The 10,189-nt window shown below is 41.1% G+C and overlaps 1 protein-coding gene and 1 long non-coding RNA gene across 5 annotated transcripts in view; one reads left to right on the plus strand and one right to left on the minus strand.

The window, feature by feature from the left end:
- Positions 1-10,189, plus strand: part of pcdh19 (protocadherin 19) — a 52,205-nt gene that overhangs the window by 38,150 nt on the left and 3,866 nt on the right. The gene's annotated exons all lie outside the window — the stretch shown is intronic.
- LOC122357837 overlaps positions 1,619-10,189 on the minus strand; it is a 134,002-nt gene continuing 125,431 nt past the window's right edge. The window contains exon 4 of the long non-coding RNA XR_006252538.1: positions 1,619-9,595. This is a non-coding gene — a long non-coding RNA (uncharacterized LOC122357837). The remainder of the gene's footprint in view (positions 9,596-10,189) is intronic.

Genomic DNA, 10,189 nt, shown 5'->3' on the forward strand with positions numbered 1-10,189 from the left:
TTATGGCATTCCATTTTTCCCGTATTGCGACTCATCTTGAATGGCAACAGTAAAAGGACGCCTCGTGCTCATCTGAGGTAATTACAGCTATTACGAAAAGGTTAAAACCCTGGGCAGCTGGCCTTTCTGTATCCTGCCACTCTGATGTATATTCATTTGCCCTGGTGTAAACATGAAATGATGGGCTGATACGAATACTCACACGTATCATCAAACAGCCAACGACTGACAGAGTTCACAGACATGCCTTCATCTCCTCACCCCTTCATCCTTCTGTCCTCACTACATCCTCCCTCAGCCCATTGCAGATGATCTCAGTGGGTTAAAATTCAGTTTAGTTTCCTCCTGCATAGAAATGACTTCAACTGGGCAGATTATCAGCTATTGATGAAAGATTAAAGACAGGAACTGGTGAGTGAGATCAGTTACGGCCACAAACCCTGGGAGCCTCCCCACCTTGCCCAAAGGCTTCATCTCTGTATAAAGTCAGCTTCACAACGGGGGAAAACCTCAGCAAACCTTTTACGTGCAAATACCCTCCTTTTTTCCTTTCAAAGCGGTCAGCTCTCCCCAGAGCTTAAGCAGCCGTTTTTCTCAGAGGAAAAAAATGTGGTGTGCATTCTGAGTGTGCCACTGCAACGGACTTTGTTTTCCTCCATGCTGGACTATGGTCTAATTTCAAGGCTTCCAAAAAAGTGGAGATTGAACTCTATCACTCTATCCTCTGGGTAGCCAATTAACCTTCATGGTTTTAGGGCTCTTGCCCCCAACCCCTTAAAAAAGAGGATAAAAACTAATGGGGAAGGCTGGCTGTTAAGTTTAATGGGAGACAAGGAGGCCTCAAAATGAGTTTTTTAATGATGCTCCCCTGCTCTCGTGCACTATCCATTAAAGAGTAGGCTGGAATGGGCTGCTGCACTGCAAGACTGGCGATCAACACAATCAAATGGGCTAAACATCGCAGCAGGGGCTCAGACCCTTTTTGTCTTCCCATGTTAAAAAATAATACGCAGTCTTGCTCATTATGTCTGTCACATTAACGAAGCAAAAGTTCTAATATGTCTCCATCCTAATCGGAGCTGTCATTTACATGATTCTCATTGGTGATAGATGTCTCATTTAATCTCAGGCTCATTAGCTCCCATGTCAAGTCTCCTCTAGTAGGCCTCGCTTCTGATCCTGCAGAATGCTACCCTGTTGTGAAATACAGAAAACCAGAATTAATTAAATGTGTAGAGTGGAACCAAAAAAATATTAATGGGAACTAAACTTTCATTCTCAAAGTTTGGGGATAGTAAGATGGTGGTTTTGAAAAATAAAAAGTTAAGCTCATCAGCGCTGCATTTATTTGATCGTTATCATGGTGCAAACAGTAATAGTGAGAAATAGTATAAAAAATTTGTTTTCATTTTAAAATGTATCAGAATTTTTCCTGCAAGGGCAAACCTGAATTTTCAGCAGCCGTTCTTTCAGTGTTTAGTGTCACATGATTCAAATCATTCTGATATGCTGATTTGATGTCAATTAATCATTCATTATTAATATCAAGTGTTGTAAGCGTTAATGTTTTTGTAGAAACCTTGTTAAACTTTTCAGAATTCTTTAATAAATATAAAGTTCTCAAAACCCAAACTCACTGACCCCAAAAAAAGTATAAAAGGGGGTTAGAAAAGTAGTTCTGCTAGCCTCATGTGTTTGCAGAGAAATATATATATATATATATATATTTTTTTATATTTAATTTTTAAAATAATCTTTTGAAGTGATTCAAGCATCCCAATACTTTCTCCAGTCACTTTTTACAGCATAAATGCAAGCTGCTCACCCCTGCAGTCCAGCACCGCCCCAGTCGAGCTGGAATTGTGAAAGAGCACGAGAGGTGACTGGGGACCATCAGTAGGGCTTCTTAAGACGAGTGGCTTTCTCTGTACTCTGTCTTATTCTTCTGTCATGGATAAGGGCATTTAATGTCACGGCCCTGCATGTGGCCAGGAGTGGGCACCAGGGAAATCCAATTAACTTCAGCCACAGCAACACTGCCCACATTGTGCCTTTCGCAATCCCACCCACCCCTCTGGCACAACTGGGTGCTTTCCATCGCCAATGACCCACTAACTTCCTTTGACTCAACTCGAGTCTGACATTCGTCTATGCTGTTTTTCTTCTTGTTTGTGATCTCAGGGTTTTCACTGAGGAATATGCCCCACTGCTGAGTCTCTGCTAGCTGCATGACTCATTCTTTCTTTAAGGTAAGCTTTCGCAGCATATAGATGAGCAATCACATATGTCCCCTCCCCACCTCCTGGCTGCGTTTCAAGGCAAGGTCTGCTGCCATTTCAGCTGCAGTGCCGATCCGCCTGTCAATTTTGCTCAGTACTACACAGCGAGAGTTGCTGTTTTTAGGCCTGTGGAGACTATTGAAGTACTAATAAAAAGGAAGACTGCAAGTGTCCATAGGGATGTGAAAACAAATCAGGGTGTGGCGTCCCTGGTGAGAGGCCAGACGGTTACCGACTTGCACGGCTTTAGTGCACCTGGACCTGGATTTCACCACACCTCGGTGACACTATAAGCATCAGGTGAGCCAGCAGGGCTCTTCCTATTGGCTGTCAGCTCATGTCATGCCGGGCAATGACGATATGATTAGAGGCAGTTCTTCCATAACCACCTTTACATACATAGGTAAATCAACTCTGAAAAATAAAGATGAATGGGACGTTAACAAGCAGTCAGGCTGTGTGCAGTCTCCCTGAAAAGATAGAATGTGAAAGAAGGAGAGATGCAGAAGGGGCACGTGGGAAATAATGAGGGAGTCGGTTAAAAGAAAGTAGGAGAAAGACGCAGACACTGGCATGAAGAAGAGAGTGAGAGACAAAAGAATGAAAGAAAGCGAATGAGATAGGCCAGCTTGAAAAACAAGATAAAACGGAATATAAAACGCATAGCCAAGACTGACACAGTGAACATGCCTGAATGAGAAGGCACACTGCATTAATTATGTAACAGAGTCTATGCAAGCAGGCCGCTCGCACGCGTCTCACAGGGAATGACAGTCTGGAGATATTAGTATTCGGTTGACGCATTTGGGCCCAGCTGTTGAAGAGAAGACACATTGATTTTAGGCACTCAGGTTGCATTGTGTCCAGGTGCGTTTGTGTCAGTCTTAGCTTGACAGGAACAGGGCATCGGCTTTATTCCCACTGAATAAAACAAGATGCTTAAAAACAACCTAAAACATTTCAATAGCACAATGGGAGGAAGATGAAGCAATAGCAATCTGTGGGAGAGGAAGTTAACTCTTCTTTTGGACTTTAAATAGCCACTTCTGTTTTGGCCAGTCTTTGAATCATTAATCTTTTCATAATGTATACATGTTGTATACATTAACACGTCTAATTATATATATTCAAAAGTTTGTAGTCAAAAAGACACTTTAACACTTATTTAGCAAGGATGCATTAAATAGTTTAAAAGTGGAGTTGAGACAATGGAGACATTTACGTTACTAATTTAATAGTGTAAAATATATTAGACTGAATTATAGTTACTTTTTCTTTTATCTTTTTCTAAACTAAAATTGTATGCAAGCATTAATTGAATAAAAGAATTTAAAAGACGGAAGGTCAAGAGACACAAAATAAACAGAGGAAAAACTGTACATTCATCCACCCACAAATCTATTTTTTGCCACCCCTGCCCTGAAGCACGTTACATTCTCTAGGCTGAATGCTTTATGAATAGCAAATAAAGCCCTAATAGAAGAATATCTCATAGGCTTGCTGCAAGTAAAGAGACCGGCCTAAAGATTTCAGAGGGGGTTCACTGACTCCAGCAACGTGCTTCTCGCAGATGATTTAATTCACTGCAGCCAGTGAGTTTGCGTCCTCCATTCAACTCCCCCCTCCCTGCTCATCCAAACCCTCAACCCCCAAAGCCCAGCCCGTCCCCTTACAGATGTAATTTACTGTCTGCTTTGTCCCTCTCGCTCCTCTCAGACTCAAGGGTTTCTGAGTAAATTAGCTACATTGCTCGGTCAAGCTTAAACACAGAATGCAGCATTCGTAAAAAGTATTTAAAGATGTCCTTTACAAACCAATCCTTTTGGAAAAGACGAGCCGGCTATTGCGACTGGCTGCTTTGGTGTGCGTGTCTTGGTGGGTGCCAGATCTATGAATCGGGTTAATTTTAGGGTCACCATTATCGAGAACTCTGTGGCTGAGTACCACTACAATGGCCTTCTCTGTGCTTGTGCAGAACTAATGAGCTAATCTGTAATTTCCAAACCCACAGACATAAAATCCTGTTTTCTGTCAAATATTTCCTCATGTTTTATATCAGTGGCCTCTAAAAGGTCGCTTGACCCTGTGTTAGCATGCTATCTGCTTTTCAGGCCATGGCACTATTCAGTGGAGAGCTTTAAGGGTGCAGTGGCACGGCAACAGGGAGATGACGTAGGTCTCTGGCTTTCCTCAAGGGACTCTAACCCTTTAGCTCAGTTCAGCTGCACATAGTGACTCTGAAGCTTTGGCTTTCTATATAATAAAGAGCAGAAAGATTGTAGAAGTTACCATGAAAACATTCATCCTTCATAATCAACCTTTTAATTTCAATGGTTAAATTAAATCACTGTAGACAGCCATGACTAAACTATGCTTAAGATGCCTTATGCACAAAATGGCTCCATATCATCACATGCTAAAATTTTCAGCTTTCAAATTTTCTAGTGCAATTCGGTAGCTTAAAAAACAAAACAAAAAACAGCACAAAATATAAAAGTAGTACTGGATATTAGTTATATTAAATGAATTTAATAATGTACTTAAAGTAATATTTTATATTATTTTAATTTTAAGAAGGGGGTCTCTAGTAAGCAGATTATAATATTTGGCAGTCTACGGTATCAAAAGCTTGAAATCCTCTGACTGAGTTCATAGTAAATGTTGGCAAGCGATGACTCACGGCATATAAAACGCATCTGTAACAATTACGACGTAATGCTGTTGTAAACAAATAATGCTACTAAACAGTCTCTTACCATAAAGTAAAGAAATAGATTGTACCTGTGTGAAGCACATGCTCAGCTCATTACCACAACATCAAGCAGTCCATTTGCTGGCCTCCACCCTCCTCTTTCCCAACATAAAGCAGCTCATTTTTGCTTCAAAGTGATTCATAATACAGCATCACGATGTCTTTTTCCCTCATGCAGTTACACAGCTGTTAAGCAGATACTGTTTGTACCAATCTACAGCTACCGCATTGTTTGTCAGCACCAGTTTAGAAATTCATTCTTTAACTAGGACCAGCCACAGAGGGTCTGATGGGGCGGGAGGAGAGGCGGGGAGACATATTTTGGAGCTATGGCACTAATTCACACAAAGGCAGCAGTCGAAAAAGAAAGGTGCGGTGGTAAACCACTGATATAAGTTGAGCTGTCAGTGTGGGTTTGAGACTAAAGGACTGCAGATGGCTTCACTGAGGAGACTGGCTGTCAGACACACTTCCCAGAGCAGGGTAGACCGGACCCTCATTTACTTCCTGATAAATTGACTGGTACTAATGTTAAGACACAGAAGCAGACATAGGGATCCCTTGATTTGCCATCCGTGTGACAGTTCTTAACAAGGCTAAGCAGCGAGTATAATATCCTCAATAATTAATAACCGAGCCAAAGGAAGACGGAGAACGTCAAGGTCACTTTCCTGAAAGAGTCACAGAATTGAGAAGAGAAGACAGAGAAGCAGATGTACAGGGGTAAGACAAACAGACTAATTTTCTGAATGGTGTGAAAGAGGGAGGGAGAAAAAAAAAAAGGAAGACAGGGAGCGAGCAGATGGAGTGAGAATGCTGGAGAGCTGCTCTAGATGGCAAGGTCTCTGCACCGAGTGCCGTCTTCGTGGCTCAGTGACGCATCCTCCTCCACTGTTTGTAAAAAGAAGACCATCACACTCCATCTTGTGGTCCCGCAGGGCTGAGGGCTCGCGGCTGATTTATGGTGCACAGACTGAATTGCCTGGCTGGGATGACAACAGCACTTGGACTCTCCCTCGTGGGAAGCCCCCAGCGTCTGCCTGGCTTGTCTGAGCCCGTGCATGGCAGCTTGCGATAGTGTTAGAGTGGAGACAAGGTTCCCAACATGACCCCCATCCTGGACCGACGTGCCGCAAAGCCACCCAGGACCTCCCGGCCACTTCCTCTGCCTGAAATGAATGACATGAATGAGATGAACAATGCTTGCAAAACATTTATTCAAATCACATATATCCAAATAAACCTGCCTTGAGGTTTAATGGTTCACTTATTACAAAGAATAGGCATGGAACGAGGTTCATAGATAGATAGATAGATAGATTTAAAAATAATAATAATAACAATAGTAACACATTTTATAATAGTTAACACTTGTTAACTATGAACTACTTTTCCCTCAATAAATTCTTAATTTGCTGTTTTATTAATAGTTATTAAGTTAGTTGTTATGTTTAGGTATTGCGAAAGATTATAGAATAAGGTCATGTAGAATAAGGCATTAATATGTGCTTTATTAGCACTAATAAATGGCTAATATTCTAGTAATATGCATACTAATAAGCAACAAATAGGTGTAACTGTAGAATAAATAATAATAATAATTCTTACATTATTTTCTAAAGTGTGTTTGGAGACACTTTTCTGAAAAGTGTGTTTGGAGACCAGTTTTATTATTAATTTATGTATTACTATTATTAATAACAGTACATAGTCATGATTAAAAAAGTACAGAATAGGAAATCTCGTTTCTCTCAAGCCATGCCAGTGTTCGCCCCACCTGCAGTGAGAAGAAAGAAATAAAGTGAACGCCAAACTGATGTCTGCCCTCTCAGTCTAGCATATTATTTCTCACAGGAGCCGGGTGCAGCTGTATTGTTTCATCAGTCTACACAGAACAACAATAGAGAGGCTAACAAGAAGAAAAATATGCTTTTTGAGGCAGAATGTGTCTAAATATGATTTATACGATCTTTACTTTCAAAACCGCAGCAAAACACGTTTACGTTTAATATAGTTAATCTTTAAAACGATGCATCATTGTGTAGCTCAGAACGGTTTGATTTATTAGGAACGTCTTGCTTGTTTCTTCGGCTGTTTCACCTTGTTTCTCAAAGAAATTACGTTCTTTCCCCAAGCCCGTAAATCCAAAGTGACTGAATAGTGTCACTGTGAAAACTGCAGGGCCCCGTGGTTGCAATTACATCCCCAGTCGCAGAGTGTGTTTGAGAGGATGTGAGTATGCCCACTCTCCCTCATATACTCTCTGAGCCCGAGCCTATTTAAACAGGTACATTAGCAGCATTTTCTCTGGCCCTCTCCTGCATTACATCAACACTGCAGACCTCCAGCACTCGTGCCTGTATTTTTGGAGAGAAAAGAAAGTGGGTTTTCCAAGGAGAAGCATAATAGCTTCCAAACAAGATGAAAGTCTGGCAGTGACACAAAAGATGTTCTGAATTTTTTTCGAAATTAAAAGCCATTCCTTTTGTTTGGCGTATGCAACACTCAGCCCACCCACAAATTGAGCTCATTTAGCCATATTTACGATAACAGACATTTTTAATGAATTAAAACCCCCATTTATGGAGCAGGGTTGTACAGAAGTTTGAGTTCAGGAAGCTTAATTAGGATGATTAGAGTCACAGGAAGAGGAACATATTGATTTTCTGCTATTCAAGGTAATTAATTCTTGGAAATTCCATGCTTCTATCTTTTTTCATAGTTTAGTTATATTTTTTTTTTTTAGAATTTCCATTCTACTTCTACTTAAATTACATCTTTTGCTGTTTCAGTTGAAATTCAGAAGATGAATTGGAATTCTCAATTGACTTCTAAAATGGAGCACAACCCTGTTATGGCTAGAGAGCAAAGTTCAGTCTTTTACCTGCCATGTTTACCTTCAAACTCGCTGTGACCTCTGACCTTCGGTCGCCGGGGCTAACTAAAGCAGCTAAGGCATCATTAGAGGTTAGATCTGATTGGGCTCCTCTATCATGAAGTAAACTAATGCTGTTCTGCTCCGAGCTGACAGCAGTGGTGTTTTTTTTTTTTTATACGAAGAGAGCCTTGGCACTACAAGTGGCACTACTCATTATTCTTCAGCCTTGCAGAATGCAGATTGCGGTACACATATTCAAAACACCTTGTGCATTCTTTCTTCCTCTCTGTGCAAAAATGAAACCCCGATATTTCCAATACGTCAGCACTGCTGTGGAACTTTCATTCCTGTGACATTTTTCATAAACTCTGTGCTTTACTTACAAATGTGGAAGAGCGAGAAAACATCGAAGCTTCCGCCTCCAGCCAAAGCCAAGACCATAATTAGTAGGCTTTAAATCCTAGACAGCAAATGTTCCCTCTGACATAGTGCTCTGGACTGTATTTTAAGTCTTTTCCCGGAACTGATTGGCAAGCGTATTTTCCTGATGACTTTCAATAGACATTCTCCGTAGGAGGGCCGTCTGCCTTTCACTGCTCTCTTCTGCACAACTCAAAGATCAGTGAAGCTTTAATTGCTCCATTTGTTGGCATTATATTTCTATCTCTCGTAGGGCAAAGAAGATAGGAAGAGATTCTTGTTTTGTCAGGGGTCGACAGGCTGTCATGTCTTACTGCAATTTGTTATGTGGTTAGCACAGACCTTTGAGAGAAACATCTGTGAGTTTTGTGGATAAACTACTGACAGGATGCGAGAGAGCTGTTAATGGCGTTCTGCTTTCACGCCGATGTAATTTGCAAGAGAATCGCTCCACGGGAGACCCCCTTAAGGATAGCGACAGAAAAAGACTACAACATTCAATGTATGTACGTGTCCCTCTCGTCGTAAGGAACGGGAATTGGAAAATGCGTTCTTTATTTGAGCGTCGCCCATTCAGAAGGGGAACACGATTCGAATCTCGTTAAAGTGCCTCCAATTGATCCACAGGATGCAGATAAATCATGCTTCTGTAGAAAAGCAGATTCTTATGAAATGAAAGCAGGAATTCTGGGTAGGCAGACTGCGCCTTGGCAGGTGTGGTGTCCTCGGCAGTCGCTCGCTGTAAATGTGGATAATGGTGAGACTCACCCTTGTTGCTATGGTGATAACATTGACTTTTGGTGATGAAAAGCCCTTTCAAGATGTGGACTTGTGTGTGTGTTCACAGGGCTTGGTAATTATGGGCTAAATTTGAGCCACTTGAGATACCGTAGTCGATCCAGAGCTTTACTTTCCAATTTATTTTTTACTTTTCAATTTAATTTCTCTATTCTCCCTGCCGCTCGCCTGAGTTTTAGTATGTGGAAGCATGCGCGTATGGGGGTGTGGATTCTGCCGTCTATATATGTGGGTCAGACCTCTCTGGTAATGCACCGAGACATGGATACACAAACACACAGGAGTTCTCATCTTCTCGCATGTGCCGCAGGAGATCTGAAGTGTCCCCAGACTTCAGTCAGTAATCTGTCAATCTCATCAGATCACATTTTAAAAGAGTGACAGATTTGGCAGCGGAGATCTTGGAAAGCAACACTCCAATCTTTAAATATTGATTCAGGGCCCAAAGCTGTGTTGTCCCTCAGAGTCCTGAAAGAGCAGGAAAAGCAGATAATTAGTGATTTTAATTGGATGATCCGTCAAGCTCGGAGTGCCAGATGTAAATGTGTGAATCCTTGCCACAATCTCTTGCTGTCACTGAGGGCTATGAGTGAGTAGCAAGGTCTCAACCCTTGGGCTGATTTACCAATAGGGAAGCTGACAAAATCTGTCAACAAACATCTGTCTTGTAGATTCTCCAACTATTTTTATTGACGGGGTGAGAACCTGTCACGCAACGAATCATTTGGCAACAATTAATCAACAATAGCAGGTGTCCACTGGCTTTACAAATACGGCACGTTTTATATCAACATTCATAAAGGTGTCTGGAACGTCATCCTTGAGGAAGACACATATATAGCACAGTATGGCATATACTGAATAAAGGATACATTTTATTATTTTTAGAAGTGAAGTGAAGTGAAGGAAACAGCAATCAGAAGTAACACTAATAACAATTTTATGCAAAAATTTAAAATAAACAGTGTGCTTTTGAACTTTGTGGTAATTAAAGGTATTCTGAAAAAATTAAAGCCTTCAACGTTTTCATATAATTATTATGCAAAAACGTGAGTTTTTTTT

This window comes from Puntigrus tetrazona, chromosome 14 (assembly GCF_018831695.1).
Source record: "Puntigrus tetrazona isolate hp1 chromosome 14, ASM1883169v1, whole genome shotgun sequence".
NCBI classification, from domain to species: domain Eukaryota; kingdom Metazoa; phylum Chordata; class Actinopteri; order Cypriniformes; family Cyprinidae; genus Puntigrus; species Puntigrus tetrazona.